Source organism: Elephas maximus, chromosome 2 (genome assembly GCF_024166365.1).
Source record: "Elephas maximus indicus isolate mEleMax1 chromosome 2, mEleMax1 primary haplotype, whole genome shotgun sequence".
In the NCBI taxonomy this organism is placed as follows: Eukaryota; Metazoa; Chordata; class Mammalia; order Proboscidea; family Elephantidae; genus Elephas; species Elephas maximus.
The window spans coordinates 101,797,533-101,824,301 of record NC_064820.1 but is presented as its reverse complement, the minus strand read 5'-3'; the positions used below and the strand labels follow the sequence as shown (position 1 = coordinate 101,824,301).

Sequence of the window (26,769 nt, the reverse complement as noted above, 5' to 3'; positions counted from 1 at the left end):
GAAGAAAAAAAAGGGACAACGTTAGGAGCCCTAATACATGGCATAAACAGTATAGAAAACATTTTAAAGAACGTAGAAGAAAAACTAGATAGCTGGGAGCTCCTAAAAATCAAACACTTATGCTCATCCAACGATGTCACCTAAAGAGTAAAAAGCCTACCTCCAGACTGGGAAAAAGTTTTTAGCTATGACATTCTGATCAGCGCCTGATCTCTAAAATCTACATGATACTGCAAAAACTCAACTACAAAAAGACAAATAACCCAATTAAAAAACGGGCAAAAGATATGAATAGACACTTCACTAAAGAAGACATTCAGGTAGCTAACAGATACATGAGGAAATGTTCATGATCATTAGCCATTAGAGACATGTAGGTCAAAGCTACAATGAGATTCCATCTCACTACAACGAGGCTGGCATTAATCCAAAAAACACAAAATAATAAATGTTGGAGAGGCTGTGGAGAGACTGGAACACTTCTACACTGCTGGTGGGAATGTCAAATGGTTCAACCACTTTGGAAATCGATTTGGTGCTTCCTTAAAAAGTTAGAAATAGAACTACCATACGATCCAGCAATCCCACTCCTCGGAATATATCCTAGAGAAATAAGAGCCTTTACACAAACAGATATATGCACACCCATGTTTATTGCAGCACTGTTTACAATAGCAGAAACGTGGAAGCAACCAAGGTGCCCATCAACAGATGAATGGATAAATTATGGTATATTCACACAAGGGAATACTACGCGTCGATAAAGAACAGTGAGAATCTGTGAAACATTTCATAATATGGAGGAGCCTGGAAGGCATCATGCTGAGTGAAATTAGTCAGTTGCAAAAGGACAAGTATTGTATAAGACCACTATTATAAGAACTTGAGAAATAGTTTAAACTGAGAAGAAAACATTCTTTTGTGGTTACGTGAGGGTGGGGGGGGGTGGGAGAGGGGTATTCACTAATTAGATAGTAGATAAGAACTACTTTAGGTGAAGGGAAAGACAGCACACAATACAGGGGAGGTCAGCACAATTGTCCTAAACGAAAAGCAAAGAAGTTTCCTGAATAAACTGAATGCTTCGAAGGCCAGCGTAGCAGGGGCAGGGGTCTGGGGACCATGGTTTCAGGGGACATCCAAGTCAACTGGCATAATAATATCTATTAAGAAAACATTCTGCATCCCACTTTGAAGAGTGGCACCTGGGGTCTTAAACGCTAGCAAGCAGCCATCTAAGATGCATCAATGGGTCTCAACCCACCTGGATCAAAGCAGAATGAAGAACACCAAGGACACAAGGTGATTACGAGCCCAACAGACAGAAATGGCCACATGAACCAGAGACTACATCAGCCTGAGACCAGAAGAACTAGATGGTGCCCGGCTCCAACTGATGACTGCCCTGACAGGGAACACAACAGAAAACCCCTGAGGGAGTAGGAGAGCAGTGGGATACAGATCCCAAATTCTCATAAGACCAGACTTAATGGTCTGACTGAGACTGGAAGGACCCTGGTGGTCATGGCCCCCAGACCTTCTGCCGGCCCAGGACAGGAACCATTCCCAGAAGCCAACTCTTCAGACATGGATTGGACTGGACAATGGGTTAGAGAGGGATGCTGGTGAGGAGTGAGCTTCTTGGATCAGGTGGACACTTGAGACTATGTTGGCATCTCCTGCCTGGAGGGGAGATGAGAGGGTGGAGGGGGTTAGAGGCTGGCGAAATGGACACAAAAAGAGAGAGTGGAGGGAGAGAGCAGACTGTCTCATTAAAAAGCAGACTGTCTCATTAAAAAAAAAAGTCTCATTAGGGGGGAGAGTAATTGGGAGTGTGTAGCAAAGCACATGTCGGTTTTTGTGAGAATGACTGACTTGATTTGTAAACGTTCACTTAAAGCACAAATAAAAATTATTAACAAAAAAAAGATTAAAAAAAAATGAGGGGTCCTGCTTCAAACATTATGCAAATGTAAATCTGTTAGAAACAAATGAGAACACAGGACATTTACTCATAAAGTTGTAAGAAAAGCTGGACTATTATCTAAACTTCTGCAGAATTGTGATTTCCAGTCATGGCACACAATAACTAGCACGGTTTTTTTTTTTTAATTCCATTAGCCTGATCTAGTATCTTCCTATAATAAAATGATCTGCTTGAAGCAACGGAGCTTACATTTAGCCATGCATTTTAACACCAGTCTTTATGACAAACTAATGGCCCAGATCACAGATCTAATTCATACAGCTACATGGGAAAATTGATATTCATATATGTATACAGACATAGAGTAAACCCTGGTGCTGTAGTGGTTAAGAACTACAGCTGCTAACCAAAAGGTCAGCAGTTCGAATCCACCAGATGCTCCCTGGAAATGCTATGGGGCAGTTCTACTCTGTCCTGTAGGGTCACCATGACTAGAAATTGACCGCAATGGTTTTTTTTGTTGTTGTTGTTTCTAGACATGTCCAGATTTATAGATATATTTATATACCTACAAAATTGGTGGATTGATGATTCTTCCTACGACTCTGAAGGATTAAAACAATAAACACTAGCTTGATATGTCAACGAAATCAAAAGAGAACACTATACAAAAGTGCCTTACCACATATTAATGACCCAGACAATTCAGGCCTTAAAAGTACGGTCAAGTTTTTGGTAGGTTATATGTTTTAGGATATGGAGGATCAAGAGCTAATTTCTAGAAGTCTTCTAGTGCTAGAAAGAAAGCAAATATACCATAACATATTTTTACTAGAAGTATTTCTTGGGAAATTATACAACTTTCTAGAACTTATGGGTATGGTCCTTCAACCATTCACACAAAAGATACTATTCTAAAACAAAAGGAAAAGAAAACAAAATACAGCATTTGTTCCTGACAGTTAAATATTTTATCTTTACTGTCAGAAAAATTAAAACTTAAATACAGTAATAGATTTTTAAGGAGCCCTGGTGGCGCAGTGGTTAAGAGCTCAGCTGCTAACCAAAAGGAAAATGTCCTATCATACTAACTGAAATTTAAAAATTTACTTACCTTGAACCATGTAACACCACTACTGAGGAGATAATGATTGAGAACAGAGTTGGCCTTAAGGCAGAGGAAGCAAATGTCTCTGTGGTGTGGACTTTCCCAAAATATCTCCCGCATGGGCCTATCCCTGATGCCTGAAATTCCTTTGCAGTTAACACCAGTTAGAAATGCAAGTGAATCTATGGCATTCACCACCATAATTAAGAACATTTTACCACATGCCAGCTTTTTAGGTCCTTTGGATTCTTTACAATATGATACATAACTAGAACATGTTTGAAGGAGTAAAAGATGTAGAGAATGCAGACAAAAGTATAGGGCAGGAATACAGCCTTGAATGCAGGGGTCTGATTTAGTTTGGCAGGATGAGAATAGCAGGGTATAACAGTTGGGCAAAACAGTGGAGTCCTGCAAACAAGGGTGGCAGGAATGCTTAAAGAGGTCTATGGTAGGAGAATAATGACGAATGTTTCCCATCTGCCATTACAATTTCTTTTATGATCAACTCTGTATACAAAAGAACTTTGAGAACATAATGCATCTTATAAATTGTAAGTTATCATTAACAAAAATAAATAAGGACTTGTAAAATGTGTTTAATTTACATGTTTATATTTAAGAACTAATGTTTTTTTTTCCAAAAATAATCTTTACAAGGGGATACTGATTGGTTTAAAGCCAGGAAAGGTGTGCATCAGGGTTGTATCCTTTCACCATACCTGCTGAGCAAATAATATGAGAAGCTGAACTATATAAAGAAGAACGGGGCATCAGGATTGGAGGAAGACTCATTAACAACCTGCATTATGCAGATGACACAACCTTGCTTGCTGAAAGTGAAGAGGACTTGAAGCACTATGAAAATCAGAGACCACAGCCTTCAGTATGGATTACAATCAACGTAAAGAAAACAAAAATCTTCACAACTGGACCAACAGGCAACATCACGATAAACGGAGAAAATGATTGAAATTCTCAAGGATTTCATTTTACCTGGATCCACAATCAACACCCATGCAAGCAGCTGTCAAGAAATCAAAGGGTGCATTGCACTGGGTAAATCTGCTGCAAAGGACCTCTTTAAAGGGTTGAAAAGCAAAGATGTCACCTTGAAGACTAAGGGATGCCTGACCCAAGCCACTATATTGTCAATCGTATCATATGCATGTGGAAGCTGGACAATGAATAAGGAAGACTAAAGAAGAATTGATGCCTTTGAATTGTGGCGTTGACAAGGAATATTGAATATACCATGGACTGCCAAAAGAAGGAACAAATCTGTCTTGGAAGAGGTGCAACCCGAATGCTCCTTAGAAGCAAGGATGGCGAGACTGCGTCCTACATACTTTGGACATATTGGCAGGAAGGATCAGTCCCTGGAGAAGGATACCATGCTTGGCAAAGTACAGGGTCAGCGGAAAAGAGGAAGACCCTCAACGAGGTGGACTGATACAGCGGCTACAACATTGAGCTCAACCATAACAACGATTGCAAGGATGGCGCAGAACAGGGCAGTGTTTCGTTCTGTTCTGCATAGGGTCGCTATGAGTTGGAACTGGCTTGACGGCACCTAACAACAATAACAACAATAAATTTTGTCATTTAATTTTAATTAAAAACCAAACCAAACCTACCGCTATCGAGGTGATTCCAGCTCACAGCGATCCTATAGGACTGAGCAGAACAGCAGCCCATAGGGGTTCCAAGGGTGTAATCTTTACGGAATCAGGATGGCATATCTTTTTCCCATGGAGCACCTGGTGGGTTCTAATCATTGACCTTTCGGTTAGCAGCTGAACACTTTAACCACTGCACTACCAAAACAAAAAATGAAACCTTTTGCCATTGAGTTCATTCTGCCTCATAACAACCCTTAAGGACAGAGTTGAACTGCCCCATAGGGTTTCCAAGGAGCTGCTGGTGGATTCGAACTGCCAACCTTTTGCACTGCACCACTAGGACTCCTAATTTTAATTAATACATGCTTATTATAGGAAATTGGAAAAATAGTACAAAGTATATAGAAAAATTAAAATCGTCTCTAATTCCTTCATCCTGGGATACCACTCTTAATATTGGAGGGTGGGGGGAGAAGAATTTGATGTGCAGGTATTTTTCATACTTTTTCATGTATGAGAATACATATTTGCATACAATAAAATTTAGATATTACACTGGTTTGTGTCTTAATTTTTATATGAAATTGTATCATGAACATTTTTCTATGCCATGGTTTTTAAGGCCACATGATGAAAACTAGTAGTTTTTAATGTTCGTTGCTTAGCAAACTATTTTGATTTTACACCTACTCCTACAGCAAACTAAGGAGAAACATTTTTAAAACCCCCCTCTTCTGAAGATATATTAAGCCTTGAATGAAATCAATCCTGGAGCTTTGAATTCAAGAGTTTGATAGAGTTTTTGGAAACACTGGTGGCATAGTGCTTAAGTGCTACGGCTGCTAACCAAGAGGTCGGCAGTTCAAATCTGCCAGGCGCTCCTTGGCAACTCTATGGGGCAGTTCTACTCTGTCCTATAGGGTCGCTATGAGTCGGAATAGACTCGACGGCAGTGGGTTTGGTTTTTGGTTTGGATGGAGTTTCATGATTTCTCTTATCTAAAACATTTAACTGGGAAAGTAAACTTAAATGCTAAGACTGAAAAGGGTTATACAGTGTTGGATCCCTGTTTTAACTAATTTCAAAATGTGGACACATATCACAGAACTCATACTGTGTGACTAAAATGCTGTTATATATGTAGGGAAGGGGGGTGGAGAGAGACAGAGACAGAGAAAGGACATATAGTCCCTGGGTGAAACAAATGCTTAAGTGCTGGACTACTAATTAAAAGTTGGTGGTTCAAACCCACCCAGAAGCACCTCAGAAGTAAGGCCTGACAATCTGTTTCTGAAAGGTAACAGCCTCAAAAACCCTATGAAGCAGTCCTACTTTGCACACATGGCAGTGCCATGACTCAGAAGAGAATGGATGGCAACTAACAAAACTCTAGCTATCTAATCTATCTATCTAAACATGTATTTGAAGCTATAAATTCAAGTGGATTTAAAAATTCTGTTCCCTCTTGGCCTAGGAGCCAAATTAGGCACCTTGGCTTAACTTCAGGCAGCTGACTTTGGCATTCTTAGAAAGATGTTCTAACCTTACTTGCTGACCCAGACACACACCTCCGCCTCCCACATATATATACACAGACATATACGTTATTTCACAGAGCTTACTTACTTCAGTGGCATTATTCGGAAAAAGAGCTGACGTTATTTAGTCTCTCTGATATTTCATATAAATTAAGAATGCTGTTCGAGTTAACTTATAAGCACAGTAATCAAATTTACAAATCCGGAAGGCCCTGGTGGCACAATGGTTAAGAGGCTGGCTGCTAATCAAAAGGTCAGCAGTATAAAATCACCAGCCACTCCCTGGAAAACCTATAAGGCAGTTCTACTCTGCTCTAGAGGGTTGCTACCCAACCACTCCGCGCAACGGGTTTGGTTTTTTTGATTTTATACAAACCCACCCCAAACTATCAATGTATGTATTGAACAACTGCAATCAGGCAAACTTTCCTAAAATAGGAACATCTTGCACATCAGTAATGAATTAGGAATTGTGAGTACAACATAACATAAACCAAAAGGTGCAGTGTCTGTCATGCATACACTATGAATTCTGTTTAAATTTTCATTCCCGATGTCTCAAACCTTTTTTGTTTGTTTTTAGACAGGGTAGAGCTTGGCCTCCAAAATCATGATCCACCTAGGTCCTGGGTCAAATCCTTATAGAGCATACCGGAGGCTGCCTAATTTCTGTCAACATTTAATCAGAGCCTTTGGATGTGGAGAAATCTCAGAATAACCGTTTAGTCTTGTTCCCAGCCTTTAGACAGCTGAGATATTATAATCCCCAGGTACAAAGACCCTCCTTTTAGGGAAAGAGATGTGCGCACAAGTGTGTGTCTGTGTGTGTGTGTGTACGCACGAGTATGTGTTTAAAGGCCTACGTAGTTACTTCTGACTAGCACAGCAACAGCAAAACTACGGTAACTGTTATTTGAATATATTTAAAAATTGTACTAGGGAGAGGAGGATGAAAGAATTTGCTCCGTAAACAGGAAGGTAGGACTGGAGAATCCCAGGCACCTTCAATGACGCTAAAATATGAAGAGCAGCCAAGAATGTGGGACTCTGGGCGAGGAGCCCCAGTCAGCTCTATGGAAACGAAGGACGCGAGTGGCCTAGCTCCTTCCCTGCGGAGAACAGAGCCGCGGGGCTGCGCAAACGGAAGGTGGGGGAGGGGCGCTCCGTACCATAGACCGGCGCTAGGCGGCCATCCCCGCCTGTGGGGCGGGGTCTGCGGCCGCAGCCCACCAACGCGGGCGCGGAGCGCAGCAAACCCGGCAAGTGGGAATGAACAGCGGCTGAGAAAAGCGCGAGAGGCGGGCACCACCGACGCCCACCTCAGACCCCTCCAGCTTTCCAGCCAGGTAGCGGCAGAAACTTCAGGGAACACAGCGTGGGGAAGAAACATCCCCAGAGTCAGGGTATACTGTGTCTTCGGAGGTGAGACCCTTTACCTTCCCGGCCGGCGTGTCTGGGCTGCTTCTCTCAGTTGTCGGTGGCGGCAGGAGCAACGACTGCCGCTGCAGCACTCACTGCTTCACTAATCCGGGCTCTGGGAAATAATTTCCCGCCGCGCGCTCAGCAGCCCCGGAAGCAATTGTGGAATTTCCGGGTGGTTGTTAGTGACGCTCTCGAGCTGTCGTCAGGGAGGAGTGAGCGGGTGCGGGGCTGCACTTTGTGGCCACTGGGTCAGGCTTCTTTCGGATCAGCGCCGGAGGAGGGAGACTGGTAAGTGATTTTTCTGGGTTGCCTCCAGGGTCTAATATTTCCGGCCGAGGCTCCGGGCAGCGCCTTGGCCGGACCTGAAAGCGGGAGGGCAAGAATCGATCCAGTTATAAAGTGCGCATCCAGACCCTTGGCGCTTCATCGGTTGGGCGGCTGGAGAAGGCCCTAGGATCTCGGCTCCCCAGCTTCTGGACTCGCAGTATATGTCTCCAATTTGGAACTCGACCTCTCGCCCTCAAGTATCCTTGGGCGAGGCGGAAGACACCGTGTACCTCGACTCAGCTTAGTGCGAAGCCTCTCTACTAATCATTAAGAAGTGTTGTTACTGTCTCGCATGGGCAGGATTTGGTCACTTTACATTCTCGAGAGTTGCTTCACAATCCTTTCCTTAGTTCTTTTTCCATAGCCCTGAGTCTCTTGCCTGGGAGGCAGGCAATCTGCTGAAGTGGACAATTTTACAAATACTTGACCAGTGGGCTGAGAGGGTCGTTCCTGATTTAGAATTAATTAAATGTTCTCGCGGCAGTTTGAGTTAAATGTGGAGAATGGTCTTTGTTCACCTGGCTGCTACAAGATACGAGAACAAGTTTGTAATTTTATGCGTGGGCTTTAGAAACTCTTTTTACCTTTTGGAAACCAGTGATCAGGAAATAGGTGTGCTTTCAGAAAGGAAAGGTCGTGTTCTGCTCCAGGTATCCTAGATAAGGTTGGATTCAGGAAAACTTTGGATGGAGATCTAGGTAACCAGACTACAGTACTTCTAAAGAGAAATTGCTTCCGACCGAACGGATAATGTGAGGAAAAGTGCACTTTCACTCGGAGATTTGAAAGGTGTGTTGTAGTGAATCTGGGTGGCTTCTGTCTTTATTGAGTAATACAGTTTCTTCAGGTAAGTAGCCTTTACTCACCACCTTATATCCAAATAATCACCTTTTTTTCTCATAGCATGCAGCTGATTGATTTTCCAAAACAGCAAGTTCCAAAAATAGAAATTCTAGGGATTACTCTGCTATAAAAATAATGTAATATGTTGAGTTCAAGGCCCCCGATGCATCAGGCAAATGCCTTATTACCCATTGAGAGTAATGCAATCTTGTTTAGAGCAGCACATTGATCCTCTAATCTCCTTGTTGGTTAATTGTTCAATAAAGTTTTATAATCTCGCCATTTTGTCCCATTTTTGTCATTTTAATTGAATCTGTATTTTTTCTTTATTTCTTCAATTGAAAAGATTGTAAATTACTTCACGGAGATTACATGTTGTTTCTATATAGCATCTTGCTTTAGACAGCCAGTGATTTTTTTTTTTATCATTGCTCTTTATTTGTTATATCTCCATTCAAATTAATATAGCTGACTGCTTAATAACTATGAATAACTACTGCCTGTTAGACACTTTACATTCATTATTTTATGTTTAATGGTTACTGCAACTCTTCAAGAAAAAAATCATATCCCTATTTTGCAAATATTTTATATTGAGACTCAAAGAGGTTGTGATTTCCCACAAGTTATACAGTTAAATAGCACAATGGAGATTTGAACTCAGTCTGCCTGATTCCAAAACTTTGTCTTTTTTTACTGTTACTATATACTTTCTTTCATCACTAAACATATCAGAACCATTCCTTTCACTCTCAGGTAAACTCAGATAGATAGTATGTCACATTCAGAAGTGAAATGGATAGCAAAACTTGGGAATAAAGAAAATTAAGGAATGTGTTCACCACCTTAATTTCCACATATGAATAATCCAATTTCTGTTCCTTGCTGATCTTTGGCCAGTTTTATCATTCTAACTCGAACACCTGTATTGTACATTGGCGTAATAGCTGGGACAAATACAAGAGATCTAGAGACAGACCATCGGCGTGTTGGTGACTTTCAGTCCTGAGCTTCAGCTGTCTCTTTAAGCAGCTTTTCATGTGTACACATTTTTATGTATGTATATTTATGTGTGTGTATGTAAAAAGAGAAAAGGAGAGAATGAGCAATGAGCATAAATTCATAAAATTGAACTTTGTAATGCTCTGTGAAGAATTGTTATTTGATGATTATTTGCCAAACTGTTCTATTTCACTCAAGTAACCCTCAGACAGATGGTGATTATCACAGTTTAAGGGAGCATGCTTAATTAAGGAGCCCTGGTGACGCAGTGGTTAAGAGCTCAGGCTGCCAACCAAAAGATCGGCAGTTCGAATCCACCAGCTACTCCTTGGAAATCCTGTGGAGCAGTTCTGTTCTGTCCCATAAGGTCACTGTGAGTCGGAATCTACTTGACGGCAGTGGGTTTGTTTGGCTTTTTCGGTTTATGCTTAATTAAACCTGCCCGGTCTAGTATCCTGTTTTATGCAGAGAAATAGAAATAACCTAATAGGGAATTTACTAAAACTAGTTGAAATGACCAATGCTGGAAATGACATAGAACTTAATTCTAAAGAAATCCAGGTTTACAGAGAAACATAAGTGTGTATACATATTTATATGTAGCCTGAATATTAATGTGTGTTTGATTGTGTTGTATTCACTTAAACACATGAGAGAAATTTGCTTCACAGATCTCATAGATGTGAGGGATGTTTTATTTTCTATCAAATTTGCTTGTGAAGGTTGAGATTCTGTTTTTTTCATCTCATACTCAGCATCTAGCACTGTCCTTGGCATGTAGTAGGAGCTCAAAAACATTTATTGAATGAATGATTCCTTTTAAAAACGTCTTTTATCCACAGGAAAGTATTTGTACGTGTGCTTTTAAAAAAAGGATTTACCACATGAATAAATGCATATTTATTTGTCATTACTCAGTCATCACCTTAATGTCCACTCCACACACATCCATTGAAGGCAATGTGGTATCCTGTAAAGAAGACTGGACTGTGGGACAGAAGATGAGTAAAAAGCTAATTGTTATTGAGTGTTTACTCCGCCATGCATTGTTGTATATAACCCTTACAGCACGGAGGGGTAATTATTATCCTGCATTTGTTGTTGCTGTGTACCGTCAAGTTGATTCCGACTCATAGCAACCCTATATGACAGAGTGGAACTGCCTCAAAGAGTTACCTACCGTGTAATCTTTACGAGAGCAAATCGCCAGGTTTTTTCTCCCTCAGAGCAGCCAGTGAGTTCGAACTGCTGACTTTTTGGTTAGCAGTCAAGTGCTTAATCATTGTGCCACCAGGGCTCCTCCATTTACGGATGAGAAAACTGAGGCACAGATAAGCTCTGTAAATCACCAGTTATTAAATGCCAGAGCTAGGATATTTGAACCAAAGTAACTGACTTCAGAGGCCATAATCTTAACTGGTACACCATACTGCCTGCTTCAGAATACTAATCCTAGCTTGTCTTTTAACTAGGTGTGCGTGCAGGAAAATATTTTTCTCTGGGAATCATATTTCTCATCTATAACATGTAGGGGTTGGATTGTATGGTCTTTAAGGTCTCTTCTAGTTCTAAAATGTTCTGACTTTATTTGACTCTCAAATATTTTCTGAATATAGTAGTTCTGGTATTTTACAAAACCATTATATGTGGAGTTTTGCATGCATTTATCTGTCTTACACGTTAATAGACAGAACAGATCATGTTTTTGTACCAGAAAAAACAAGACCAGAGTTAAAAATCTTGGCCATTTTTTTTTTTTTTTTTTACCATTTTATGATCCTAATAAGTCACCGAACCTTTATAAGCTTATATTTTCATATGTAAAAAGGGTCTGAAAGACTGCTGATAGGGTTCAGTAAGATGAAATATAACCAGTTGCCATTGAGTCATTTCCCATTCATAGTGACCCCATGTGTTTCAGAATAGAACTGTGCTCATAGGGTTTTCATGGCTGTGACCTTTCAGAAGCAGATCACCTGGCCTTTCTTCTGAGGTGCCTCTGCGTGCATTCAAACTACCAGTTTTTCAGTTAGCAGCCACTCAGGGCACACTGCCTGGCATAAAGTTGTCACTAAATAAATATTGGTTCTCTATCCCGTAATCCCATGAGGGTGAAAGAAGAGCAGTGGATATAAAAATGCTTTGTAAATCGACTCAACGGCACTGGGTTTGTAAATTAGACAAAAGTGAAGAATCATTTCATTTATACTTGAGCGGTAGAGTTATATACACACAGAGTTATTATATAAGGGACAATTTATATACTGTCGTTGAACACAAAGCATGATGGCAACACAGAGAAATGAAATTTTGCTTCCAGTTGGGCAGATGAGGAAAGACTTGTTGAAGGTAATGCTGAGTTTGGACCTTAAAGGGTGGTAAGGACAAGGGAAAATGTTTCATCAGAGGATGCAAAGGAATGTGTCAGTAAAGAAAACAGTGCATAGTTCACTTTAGAAATGTAGAATGGGTGAAGACTGATAACAAAGTTTAGAAAGATAAGGTGAGTTCAGGTCGAGCTGTGGATAATAATGTGGTCCTGTTAAAGATATTCAGCTTCTCTCAGAAAGCAGTGATTTATGTGCATAACTAGGATGGGATGGAGGGGTGGTGGTGGTGGTGTTCTCTTTGTTATGGAAAATAATACCCATTTGATAGGTGAATATACAAATAAGCCAAAAAGAAAGAAATGAAAAATTGCCTATAATCCCACCACTCAGAAATAACCCCTCACCATTTTTTCTGTATGTTTACAGATTTGTGTATGTTTCTCTTAATAAAAATGATATCACACTGTCTTATCTGTGACCTGCTTTTTTTGTGTGTGTGATACATCATGAATATTTATGTATTAATACATTTGCTTCTATGAAATAATTTGCGTGACCTGTATACTATCTTATGAATGTGTTATAACTTAAAGCAGACTTCCCACTGTTAAGATAATAGTGCTATAAATGGTTTTATAGTAAAATATTTTGACATATTTATATCTATTTCCTCATTGCAAATTATAGGAGAAATGATGATGCATGAGTCATACACAATATAATACCTCTGAGGTGTATTGCCATATTAATACAATTAAAAAAAATTTTTTTTTTTTTTAAAACAAGTAGAAACCCTAGTGGCGTAGTGGTTGAGAGCTATGGCTGCTAACCAAAAGGTCATCAGTTCAAATCCACCAGGCGCTCTTTGGAAACTCTACTCTGTCTGATACGATCGCTATGAGTTGAAATTGACTCGACAGCAGCGGGTTTTTGGGTTTATATATAAACTTGGAGCATAACTCAGAAGGTGCGAAAGGGTGTATAATGAGAAATTAGCCTCCCTTTCACCCCCATACTCCATTTGTATTGCAGAGATTCTAATGTTTAGATACACTTTGTAGAACTGAGGGTACCTTTGTAAGGATTAGAAAAAGGTACCCTTTCCTCAGGGGTGATAGTCCTGCAGGACACATGACTTGGCAATCAGAGTGTAGGCTTCCCTTGTTTGGGTACTTTTATGCAGGACACACCTACATAGCCCATGAAGTATGCCAGCCACAGTTTCCTTCTCCAGACGCACCCGATGTTACTGGATTCTTGTGAATCTTTCAAAGAATGAAGTGTTGTCTTTTCATCAGCTTAGTGGTACCAGATAAGCATCTTATACCCCAGCCCCATCTTTGTGTGTGTGTGTCGTTTTAGGTATGTGGTTATCTTGGGCAGTATTGCTAACCTTCATGTCCTTGGAGAGAGAAAAGAAGGGTGATACAAGCAAGGCTATGAGAGCTTGCAACCAGATCCCCCTGGTACCCAACACACACACAAACACTTTTATCCTGTCTTGTCTTGTATGCACCTCATTGGTCTGACCCTGCCCAAACCCATTACCATGCAGTCAATTCCAACTCAGGGACCCTATAGGACAGAATAGGACTGCCCCATATGGTTTCTAAGGCAGACTGCCACATCTTTCTTCCAGGGAGTGGCTGGTGAGTTCGAACCACTGACCTTTCAGTTAGCAGCTAAATGCTTAACCATTGTGCCACCATGGCTCCTTAATGGGCTTACAGGCAGCCATATCCACACTTCATTTGGTAGTGAAGTAAAGTCCAAATGAGTGCCAGGCCAGCATTCCGTTGCTTCTGGACCCCGACAAGGCATTCTGAGCTAACAAACCCAGTATTCATGCTAACTGAAAATCTAGTTTCCTGCTTTTTAAAAAAAAAAAAAATTTGCAAACTCTTAATTTTTTTTGTACATAAAATTAACAGTTTTCACAATCGATAATTTATTGTAGCATTTTACTTCTATAATAAAAATACGTATATCTCAAGCGACTGATAGGGTTTCAACATATGAAACATATAGGAAGATTTCACTCCAAATTACATCCAGAATTCTTACCATATTTGAAAATGAATAGAAACTAAAATGAAATCAAATGACATACCTTGTTTGTGATACTGATGCAATTTATACAAACATTGGGCACACAAAAGTTAAGAGGTGCCAGGAATTCAACTATTTGTGTTCTAAAACAAAGTCCAAAGCCAAATGCAGATTTAGGCTACATATTGAGGTCAAGACCAAACTTCAGTGCGTCCCTAGAAATGCATTATATATAAAAATAATAAATACACTAACAGCTAAAAAAAGAAGAAAAAGAATTGTCTTAGTCATCTAGTGCTGCCATAACAGAAATACCAGAAGTGGATTGCTTTAACAAAGAAATTTATTTTCCCACAGTCTAGTGGGTTACAAGGCCAAAATCGGGGTTGGCTCCAGGGGAAGGCTTCCTCTGGCTGCTCTGGAAAAAGGTCTTTGTCCTCAATCTTCCCCTGGTGGAGGAGCTTCTCAGGTGCAGGGACCCTGTGTCCGAAGGACGTGCTGGGCTCCTGGTGCTGCATTCTTGGTGGTATGAGGTCCCCAACTCTCTACTTGCTTCCCTTTCCTTTTTATCTCTTGAGAGAGAAAAGGTGGCACAGGCCACATCCCAGGGAAACTCCCCTTAGACTGGATCAGGGATGTGACCTGGGTAAGGGTGGTGTTACAATACCACCGTAACCCCTGTAACATAAAATTACTATCACAAAATGGAGGACAACCACACAATACTAGGAATCATGGCCCAACCAAGTTGACACATATTTTTGGGGGGACACAATTCAATCCATGACAGTCATTTTGATTAACTTGGCAACATGGCATAACACAAAACAGCTGAGAGGACCTGGTGTGAACCCAAACTTATGCACTTACATTATTATGATTTTGAAGAAGTTAGTCTTTGAGCCTCAGTTTATTCATCTGTAAAGAGGTAATAATATCAACTTTATAGATTCATTAGGATTAAATGTGATAATGTTTGTAAAGTACATAGAAGCAATAGAAATAATTATTAGGGATCTTTCTAACTTTGTTTTTAAATGAAGTATAATTGCTTCAAAATAAGGCCTGTGACTTCAACTCTGAAATCAAGCAGACTTGAGTTAAATCCCAGCTCTGTCACTAGTTGTGTGACAATGGGAAATTTACTTTTCCACCCTGAATGTGTATTTATTTGCAAAATGAAATAGTAATAATGTCCATTTCACAGGGCTGTGGTCAAGATTAATGAAATAATGCATGTGTAGATTTTAATATGGTGGCAGGTATAAGTACTTTGTTAGTTTAAATCCCTCGAGAAGCAAACGCCAAGATTTAGATGTGCAAGAGATTTATTGGAGAAACTGCACCTGAAGGATAAAGGAGAGGGAGCAGGAGTAGGAAGGAAGTGCCTTTATGCCTCAATGTAGGCCTGACAACTATGAAAGGAAAGAGGAAGGAAGGAGGGTTGGTTATGAAGAGTCTCAAACTTCAGCACTGTTCTAAGAAAGCTTCAGGCTGGCTGATGGGGAACGCTCAAGCCAAAGTTTTTGTAGGAATCCTATGTTGCCATAGCATTCAACATCATATTAGCTATTAATAAATATAATTGACAGTTGCCACATGCTATAATTTACACGTGTGTTTGAATTTTAACTCTTAAATTTTACTGCCCATCTTTATCTCCACAAGAAAAATACAATTTCTAGTGCCAAACACTTACATTAACATTTGAGGGTTATGTTCTTACACCAACAACTTCTTATATATTATGATAGAGTTTTGTTAGCCAGAACAGTAAAGAATCACAAGATCTGTTCCAAACAATTGAAAAATGCAAATATTAGCTAACCAACGAATTTTTGACATTAGGTGGTTAAACACAGACTGTTGTCTAAATACCTGAATTCAAAACCAAAATCAAACCAGTTGCCATTGAGTTGATTCTGACTCATGGCGACCCCATGTGTTTCAGAGCAGAAATGTGCTTCACAGGGTTTTCAGTAGCTGTGATCTTTTGGAAGTAGTTCACCAGGCCTTTCTGCTGAGGCGGCTCTGGGTGGGTTCAAGCAATCAACCTTTTGGTTAGTCACCAAGTCTTTGTTTATGCCACCCATGAACTCCTGAATTTATGTAGCCAATAAATATACCATCATTCTCAAACAGCTGAATATGTTAATATCCATAAGTTGAATATTAGCTTAAAATTGGGTGCCCATTTCCCTCCCTACCAAAGATTCCTCTGTGCCTTAAAAGACCAATGTGTAGTTTTATAGGCACTCCCCTCCCTAACTTTTGTTGTTTTTGTTTTTAATGAGAAGCATTTGTAGAGATCAACCAGCTCAGTGCTTGTCAAATGGCAGGCCATAACTCGTCAAGTTGGTGAGGTGTACCCTCCATTTTTGTTTTGGATATGTATGGCTTCAAGGTTTGGCTACTGTGAATCAACACTGAATGTGAAAGCAACTGATTTAGACTAACTTTCTATTTCTACATGAGGAAATTAGTACTAAAGAGATGATTTAACCTGCCCAGATAACTCAGAAAACATGTCTTAAGAATCTAAATTTAGGGCTCACTCTTGTATTATGCTTCCCGGAAAAGAGTTCTTATTTGCTGTGCTTAGCACATACAATTACTCTGTTTTCCAGCTGATTGATGTGGTAGTACTTGTTATGGATTGAATTAGTCACCCAAAAATATGTGTCATAAATCCTAACCTCTATGCCTAGGAGCCTTGGTGGCTAGTGGTTAAGAGCTTGGTTGCTAACCAAAAAGTCAGCAGTTCAGATTCACCAGCTGCTCCTTGGAAACCCTACAGGGCAGTTCCACTCAATCCTATAGGGTCATTATGAGTCAGAACTGACTCAGTGGCACCTAACAACAACAATGCCCATAGTTATAATCCCTTTTGGGAATGGGTTGTCTTCGTTATGTTAATGAGGAAGGATTAGTGTAGGGTGAATCTTGAGTCAATCTCTTTTGAGATATAAAAGAGATTAAACAAGTGAGTAGAGCAGAGACTGGGAAAGAGAGATGCCAAGCCACGTGAAGACTGCCCAGGAGCAGAAGCTCAGAAGAGACAAAGACCTTACTCCAGAGCCAATGAAGAAAGTCTTTCCCTAGAACCAGCACCCTGAATCTGGATTTCTAGCCTTCTAAACCGTAAGAAAATAAATTCTGTTTCTTAAAGATACGGTCATAGCAGTGGTAGATAACTAAGACAGAATTTGGTACCAGGAGTGGGATGCTGCTCCAACAAATACGTACAATGTGGAAGTGATTTTGGAAGTGGGTAATGGGTAGAAGCTGGAAGACTTTTAAGGTGCCTAATGCTAAAAAAAAAAAAAAAAAAAAAATTTTTTTTTTTTTTTAATGCTAAAAGTATGGATACTCTGGTGGTGTAGTGGTTAAGTGCTACAGCTCTTGACCAAAAGGTCGGCAGCTTGAATCCACCAGGCACTCCTTGGAAGCTCTATGAGGCACTTCTACTCTGTCCTGTAGGGCCCTATGAGTCAGAATTGACTCGATGGCAACGGGTTTGTTTATTGGTTTGTCATAGTAAAAGTTCAGATTGACTTGAAGAGACTGTTGGTAGAATTTTGGATGTCAAAGGTAATTCTGGTGGGGGCTTAGAAGGAAGTAAGGAAAGCTACAGAGAATTCTATTGTCTTAGAGAATACATGGCACCAGCGGCAGAATGTTGCTAAAAATGTGAATGTTAAACATGCTTCTGGTGAGGCTTTAAAAGAAAATGATGAACAGGTGATTAGACAATGGAGGAAGGGTGATACTTTTTATGTAGTGGCCAAGAACTTGTCTGAATTATGTTCAAATGTTTGGTGGAAGAAGGTAGTTCCAGCTACAACCACGTGACCAATTGTAGAATCAAGGACTGTAATTATTATGAGTATTATTATACGTGTGTGTGTGTGTGTGTAGCAAATATTTTTATTTTCTTCCCTGTCATGTATATATATGCCTCACTGGTTTTGCTTCTCTAGGGAACCCAGCCTAAAACAGTGCTTTTCTGTTGCTTTCATTATTTCTTTGCTAAGATTTGCTATAATCTCTTTCCATTGAATGTCAGGGAGGTTGTGCAGCTATATTTGCTTCTTGTCACCTGAAGTTACCCTTCACCTGTATTTTCTCTTCAGTGAGCCCAGCTAATTCAACAGTTTAAATCTACAGTTTACCAAAGTTAAACTAAGGACTGATGGGAGCTCTTTGAGGAGGATTAAACTGATAAAGTCTTAATTCTTCAGTAATATAAGTGAGGACTATTTTGTGCTTTCTTGTGTCGTGACATTTCCCCCCATCATCCTTGTGTTTTGTTTAACTTTCTCTGATCAAATATTTTACATTTTACAAATGCAAGTTTTACATGTAATCACATGGTTATGTATTTCTTTACAATTTTTTAATGCATCATTTTCTTCTCCAGCACATACTTGTATCTGCCCTCAGAAATGTCCATGGGCAGTTAGCTGCTCAAAGGTGAGCTATGCCCTCTCTTTTTCAGAGATTGATTAGGAAGGAGTTTGGGAGTGGGGCCGGTCATAAACAGAGCCCTTCTAGGCTCTATGTTGTCTTTTGTACCTGCACTGTTCTTTTGATTAATTTTGCCTGGTTATTATCTTTCTCAGAATTTCTTATTTATCTAACTCAGCAGTTGTCAAACATGTAGTCTCCAGTGTTACTTACAGTCTTAAAATCGCTGAGCCCCTCAAAGAGTTTTTATGTGTGTGATTATATCTATTTATTGTATTAGAAATTAAAATATGAAAATACCAAAAATGTTTATGCGGTAATAAACCCATTACATGTTAATGTAAGTAGTATTTTTTAAAAATAACTCTATTTACTAAAACAAAATTTTTAGGGAAAGGCTGACATTGTATTTTTGCAAATATCTCTAATGTCTAAGCTTAATAGAAGACACCTGGATTCTTAGATCTGCTTCTGCATTCCATCTGTTGTGATAGTTTGTTTTGATTGAAGTGTGTCAAAAAAAAAAAAAAAAATCCAGCCTCACGCAGATATGTAGCTGGAAAGGAAGGAATGTTTTAATGGTCTTTTCAGATAATAGTAACTATTCTTTGATTTGACACTGAAACAAAACAAGTGGTAGTTTCTAAAAGTTTAGTTGCAATGTGGAATCTGAAACCATGTCAACAAACTTTTTGTACTCTATTAGCTTTTAAATCCATTGGACTACTTTGCATTTTGATTGCATCTTTTATAAACACATAATTTTGTAGCATAATACGTTGGCCATTTGGAAAACATAGGCTCGTTGATTTTTTCTAATCTTCCAAATCTTGATACATTTAATTGTGTAATATCAAAAAGCCTATTTGTTAATATCACCAGCAATCTCATCAGAAAAATCTTGAAGTATTCGGAAACTATTAAGCTGACAATATACAAATTTTCTAAAATTCTAATCTTTGTTTGAAAGCTCAAATTTTTAATATTGGCAATAAATATGTCTGATACATTCCTTGAAGTGACAGCCCAATTGGCTGATTTTCAAGAAAACGGTGTATTCAAAGATTGAGTTAATAAAATTAGTAGTTTTTAGTACTTTATCAAGGATGTTATTAAGCGAATCTAGCATTTTTTTTTTTTAATTCCAAGTGCGTGGTGGTGAAAAAAAATGCAATGACTACTGTGGGAGGAAGAATAATGGCTCACCAAATATGACTACATCCTAATCTCTGGAGCTTTGATTAGGTTATAACCAAAACAAAACAAAACCAACCTGTTGCCGTCTAGTTGATTCCAACTCATAGCCACCCTATAGGACAGAGTAGAACCGCCCCATAGAGCTTTGAAGGAGCACCTGGTGAATTCGAACTGCCAACCTTTTGGTTAGCAGCTGCAGCACTTAACCACTTTGCCACTAGGGTTTCCTGAATAGGGTATGTTACTTAGCAAAGGAATTTAAAGTTGTAGATGGAATAGAGGTTGGTAGTCAGTGTATCTTAGAATGGTAAGGCTATCTGGGGTTAAGCAAGGGAGTCTAATGTAATCAAAAGGGTCTTTGAAAGTGGAAGAGGAAGGCAGAAGAGGAATTTGGAGTGATGCGATGTGACAAGGACTCATCCTGCATACTAAAGAGCCAAACCTGCTGCCGTTGAGTCAATTCCAACTCATGGTGACCCTGTAGGACAGGGTAGAACTGCCCCATAGGGCTTCCAAGGAGGGCCTGGTGGATTCAAACTGCTGACCTTTTTGGTTAGCAGCCGTAGCTCTTAACTGTTTCACCACCAGGATTTCCATATTATGGCCATGGCCTCAGGCAAATAAGATAGTTGGCTCTCCCTATTCACTCACTTCCAAGATTGTCACTTGTACTGATAATTCTGCTGCACTTAATCTCTATCCACCCCTCCGTCTGAAGGAAGACCCTTTTAACCATGGAAGAGAAGTTGCCAATCTTAATGGTCTTCCCCACACTGGAAGAACCTCTGCACTGACTGAGTTGGCATAGTGGTAGCAGGAGAAGCTCCAGGTCAGAACATCTCAGGGTTCTACTGTTTTTACCTTAAGAGCAGCAGTTTTACAAGTATAAATGATTTTTAGATTGTTATATTCCTTTGTCAATTTCAAGAGCACAAAAATGATTGCGTTTGTCAATTCTGTCCCTCTTTATAGTTGCTTTCTTGGAAGACTACTTGCTGATCTGACTTAGCCATAGTTGGAATTCCCACTTCTGGTCTTGTTTTATGTATTAATTTTTTCTTGACTCTCTTAGGATGGTAGAAAATCTGCACGTTCTATTAATGATTTATCTGTTTTCTTTAGAGGTGAATTTTTGCTTGATCTTGTGAAAAAAAAAAAATCTTTTCAAATATCCAGTGATCCTTGGCTATGCATTTATATTAGAAGAGAAAATTAAAAAGCTGCATGGAAATTATATTTGGATGGTGCTAATTTTATTTGTACAGTTTGATTTAGAGTGAGTAAGTGGGTATTATGGATTGAATTTTGTCCCCTAAAAATGTGTGTCAACTTGGTTAGGCCATGATTCTCAGTATTGTGTGGTCGTCCTCCATTTTGTGATCTGATGTAATTATCCTATATGTTGTAAGTCCTAACATCTGTGATGTTAACTAGGCAGGATTAGGGGCAGTTATGTTAATGAACCACAACACAATCTACAGGATTATGTTGTATCTTGAGCCAATCTCTTTTTTAGATATGAAAGAGAGAAGCAAACAGAGAGGAGAGGGACCTCATACCACCAAGAAAGAAGATCCAGAAGCAGAGTGCATCCTTAGGACCTGGGGTCCCTGCACTGAGACACTCCTAGACCCAAGGGAAGATTGACGACAAAGACCTTCCCCCAGAACTGACAGAGAGAGAAAATTTCCCCTGCATCTGGCCCCCTAAATTCAGACTTTTAGCTTCCAAGACTGTGAGAGAGTAAACTTCTGTTTGTTAAAGCCATCCACTTGAGGGTATTTCGTTTATAGCAGCATTCGATAACTAAGATGTGGAGAACCATTATAATGCTGGAGGCCAGAATGAGTAGCCTTTTTTTTTGGAGCACTCATATTCATACCAATTTACCTAGTTTTCTAGACCATTAATTTATTTCTTCAAACACAAACTTCCCCCCAGTTAATTGTTTTTCTTGTTCATAGTCATATATTTAACACTAGATAAGAAAAAAACAAGAACAAAGCTGTTGCTTGTACAAAAGATGGGAAGAAGAGATTAGTATTGCTTGACAAATCTTCAGTTGACTGTGTATTGTATCCTCATGTCTCACTCACACTTCTGTCATGGGTATCAGATAATTCCTTTAATTTTAGTCCTTTCTATACACATTTTAGAGTTTGACTTTTCCCTCTCTGTTTCATCAGGGAACATCCTTTCGTCTCTCTTAATTTCTACAAATTTGTAGTGATGGTTTTCTCATTCTCTTCGTTGTTTTGGGCTTATATCTGTCCCTCACCCCAGCATGCACACCTATATTATCATTTTAAGTGGATCTCTGGTGGAAGAGGAGAAAATCACATGTTGATTGACCTTCTCTATTAGTTTCCTAAGGCTACCATTACAAATTACCACAAACTTGATGGTTTAAAACAACTGGAAGTTATTCTCGCACAGTTCTGGAGTCCAGAAGTCTGAAATCAAGATGGCAGCAAGGCTGTATTCCTTCGTAAGGCTTTTGAGGAGAATCCATTTATTGCCTCTTTCAGCATCAGGTGGTTCCAGGCATTCCCTGGCTTGTGGCTGCATCATTCTAGTCTGTGCCTCCTTGGTCACATTGCCTTCTCCTGTTTTGTCTGTGTTAAATCTCCCTCTGCTTCTTAAAATAATATATGTGATTGCCTTTGGGTCCACCTGAATCATCCAGGATGATCTCTTCATCTGAAAATTTCTCTTCCTAACCCCAAATTTTTGAGGTTGCAATGTAATGTATACATGGTCTCTTGGGCCCTATTTTTGCTTCTTCTTTTAGGTATTTTCTTTGTTGCTTAAAAACTTCTTCATTGCCTGAATAAACTGAACACTTCAATGGCCACCGAAGCAGGGGTGGGCGTTTGGGAACCATGGCTTTAGGGGACATCTAAGTCAACTGGCATAATAAAGTCTATTAAGAAAACATTCTGCATCCCACTTTGGAGAGTGGCACCTGGGGTCTTAAATGCTAGCAAGCAGCCATCTAAGATGCATCAACTGGCCTCAACCCACCTGGAGCAAGAAAGAATGAAGAACACCAAAGACACAAGGCAACTGTGAGCCTAAGAGACAGAAAGGGCCACGTAAACCAGACTACATCAGCCTGAGACCAGAAGAACTAGATGGTGCCTAGCCACAGCCAATGACTGCCCTGACCGACTACACAAGAGAGAACCCCTGAGGGAGAACGAGAGCAGTGGGAAGCAGACCCCAAATTCTCATAAAAAGACCAGACTTAATGGTCAGACTGGGACTAGAAGGACCCTGGAGGTCATGGTCCCCAGACCTTCTGTTGGCCCAAGACAAGAACCATTCCCAGGGCCAACTCTTCAGACAGGGACTGGACTGGAATATGGGATGGAGAATGTTAATGGTGAAGAACGGGCTTCTTGGCTCAAGTAGACACATGAGACTGTATTGGCATCTCCTGTCTGGAAAGGAGATGAGAAGGCAGAGGGGGCCAGAAGCTGCTCGAATGGACACAAGGAGAGAGAGTGGAGGGAGGGAGTATGCTGTCTCATTAGGGGGAGAGCAATTAGGAGTAGTAGCAAGGCGTGTATAAATTTTTGTATGAGAGACTGACTTGATTTGTAAGCTTTCACTTAAAGCACAATAAAAATTAATTAAAAAAAAACTACTTCATAGTTTTTCTTTATAGTGGATAATTGACACATCTTTAAAGAAGCTGTTTATTTTGTTTTTATTATTATTGTTGTTATCATTGCTTCAATTACTACCTTCTTTACCCTTTCCTCTGTCCCACTCTCAAGACATTCATCTTTCCCCAGGTAAACAATATTAATGACTGTGTGTAACAGTAAGTCTGATTTTTCTCCTTGGTCAAACTGAGTGGCGGAAAGCATCAGAAGGGCATTTCGCCCTAGAGCAGACTGACCTTGTTATCAAGAAAGCAATTTCAGTTATTTATGGATTTTTCAAGAAACCTTTTGATATCAGCTATGAAATGTAGGCGATGGGTTGTAAATCGGTAGTGGTTTGCTACTGTTGGCATCCTCATTTTAGTTCTTAGATAGGGCTCAACTGTTTCCTTCACTGTAATTGCTCTGTTTCCCTTTTTTGTCCGAACTGTTTTCCCAGAGTAAAAGTCTGTTTATGATGAAATACGAACCGGAAGTCAGCTTGGGATAATCCACGTTAGTACCATTTAAGCACTTGTAAAACAGACGACAGAGAAAGGCAAGAAGACATTCAATAAACATTTTAAGAAGCATTTGGAACCTTCTTTTTCTCTGTTCCCGGTTGACCTAATCCTAAGCAAGAGATTAAGTTCCATGATCAATTTGGTTAATTGTAGCTAACAAAATAGCCTTTTCTGTTAATTAGCAAATGTATTGTTTCACTTCTTTTTTTTCTTTTTAGTAAGGCAAGATAAAGAAATAAAGTGTATAGATTTTGGGAATTAAGAAACAAACTCATTATTTGTGCATGATGTGAAACTACAGAAAAAAATAAGGAGTTTCTCAAGTATGCTGGATAAAAAAGCAATATACAAAAATTATATATATTCACATAAAACCAAAAAAACAAACCTGCTGTCAAGTCGATTCCGACTCATAGCAACCCTAAAGGACAGAGTAAAGCTGCCCCATAGGGTTTCCAAGGAGCACCTGGGGGATCCAAACAGTTGACCTTTTGGTTAGCAGCCGTAGCTCTTAACCACTATGCCACCATGGTTTCCATATATTCATATATATGTAAAAAAATGGGGAAATTTTTTGCAAAGAAACATTATTCATAACAGCATTCATACTCTGAAGTGCCTAGAAATAAATAACCAAGAGATGTGCAAGACTCCCAAAATGGGAAAATAATAAAGCTCTGTTGTGTGACAATAAGACCTCGATGAGTGGAAAGATAGTATACATGACTTGGAAAACAACATTTAACAGATGTCCATTCTCTCCAATGTAATCAATGCAATCTCAATCAAATTTCTTTTTTTCAGGGGAGAAATTTGACAAAACATTCTAAAATTACATGGAAAGGCAAATGGCCAAAGACCAAGAGTAACCACAGTTTGGCTTTAGTGCATGGAAAGACAAATAAAGCCTTACTAATCAAAATGTGGTCCATGGCATCACCTGGGAGCTTGTCAAATATACAGAATCTCCGGACCCAATCCCATTTTTACTGAATCAGAATCTATTTGTAACAAGATTTCCAAGCAATTAGTGTGCACTTTAAAGTTTGAGAAGCACAGGCTGGGAGAGCTGAAACAGACCCACGTGCAAATAGCCACTGACTTTATGATAGAAATAGGACTGCAGAAGAGTGCGGAAAAGATGGTTTTAATAAACAGTTCTGGGGCGACTGGTAACTAAACAGTAAGAAAGTAATTGGACTGAATGACATTGCTTGTTTTATGTAGTACACCATTCTTTACTGTCTACGAACTCTGTTTCTTTAGGAGTATTCGGTTTTCAGTGAAAATAGGAATGTTTTGGATATGCATTTTCCTAGGTGCTCCTGTTATCCATGTACCTATAATATATGGGTCATCTTGTTAATAAGCTTTCCTTAGATGATGCATGTCTTCCTATTTTTCTGGCATCTCTCCCTTATGGCTCAAGTCCATGTGTTATAACTTAACAATAGTACTTTCACCACTAATGCAGGTAACTAATGTTGTGGATAAGTGCCCCTCCTATTGTGACAGTGCTAAAGCTTTGGCTAATTATTTTATAGGTACACTTAATATATTTTGGGAAAAACTCTGCTGAAGATAATGAAGACAGAGCAGCTTTTTTACTGACAGACTTGTAAGGAAATTATTTTCTACCTACTTAAGATTAGAAGACCAGCTCATTCCTCCAGTTTTCTGAAACAAAAATAGGTAAGAAATGTTTTTCTTCATGTTTTGAATAATTTGCACTCTGCCTGCCCAGTTTCCTTGAAGGCTCCTATGTAATTCTATTTCTTTGGCCTCTAAGAGAAATCAGTTAGCATTTTCCTCTAGGAAGTTAGTGTGCCAGCCAGCTGTCAGCTTTCTGATGTACCTGATCTCCCATGTCAGGGGAAGCACAATTCAATTTTAAATCAAGTCTGCACGACAATGCAGCAGGGCTGCCAGCATCTCTCTTCATGTTTCTTTCTTTGAAATTCCCCCTTCTATCCAAACTGTATAGTTTTATTTTTAAATCCTTTGTGTGAGATGAAGCCACCACTGACTTTACTTGTCTTTAGTTAAAAATCAATGATTTGAGTGAAATAATCGGTAAGTATTTCTGTTACCGTTTCTCATTTCTACAAAATAAAGTACCAGTGCTTGTTTAACTTATGACTTGTCTAAACATGTTGAAAGCATTGACTATAAGGCATAACACTCAGACTCTGAAAGGGAACTGTGACAAGTTCACTCAAAAGGGAACAGAGGAATAATTTATAAAAGGCATTGCAGATAATGATGCCAGCCAGCTACCTATTTTAAAATGCATCCATCTCACCTTTTAACGAATTAGATTTGTCAACAGCAAATGTTTTATGCACTGCGTCTAATAGAAGTGGCATGTTGGAAATGCAGTGCTTTGAGGTTGGCTTCTTCAAAGCTTTAGAGTATCTTCAATTCAAAGAAATTTTTTAAATAATAGATATTAAAAAGTTATATTTAAATAGTGTTAAGGTTGTGACACAAACACCAAATGACAAAATTCAGGAGTTTCAAAGCAGGGGCTGACATGCCATCACTATTTCACACAGTAACTGTGTTTTAAATGAGGAGTGTAACCGACTGATTTGGAGATCGTGTGTCAGTTTAGCTTTGAATTCTTTTTCTGTTTTAGTTGGTGTTACAACCTTAATGTCAGCTTTTCAAATAGGTTTCTACATTTCCTTTGGTTTGGGGTCATTAAAAAATGCATACGGTAAATATAAGAGGCATAAATAGGTCACACTGAAGTGGAACTCC

General features: G+C 39.4%; 2 protein-coding genes across 8 annotated transcripts in view; one reads left to right on the top strand and one right to left on the bottom strand.

Annotated features, from left to right (window-relative positions):
* SLF1 (SMC5-SMC6 complex localization factor 1) overlaps positions 1-7,721 on the bottom strand; it is a 77,744-nt gene extending 70,023 nt beyond the window's left edge. The window contains exon 1 of one of the 2 annotated variants that reach the window (XM_049867927.1): positions 7,632-7,721. The gene's annotated coding sequence lies outside the window, so the exon portion shown is untranslated. The other variant, XM_049867932.1, reaches the window with a different exon arrangement.
* A 78-nt stretch (positions 7,722-7,799) lies between these two features.
* Positions 7,800-26,769, top strand: part of KIAA0825 (KIAA0825 ortholog) — a 445,920-nt gene continuing 426,950 nt past the window's right edge. For all 6 annotated transcript variants that reach the window (XM_049867904.1, XM_049867915.1, XM_049867914.1 and 3 more), the window contains exons 1-2: positions 7,800-7,905; positions 25,551-25,698. The gene's annotated coding sequence lies outside the window, so the exon portion shown is untranslated. The remainder of the gene's footprint in view (positions 7,906-25,550; positions 25,699-26,769) is intronic.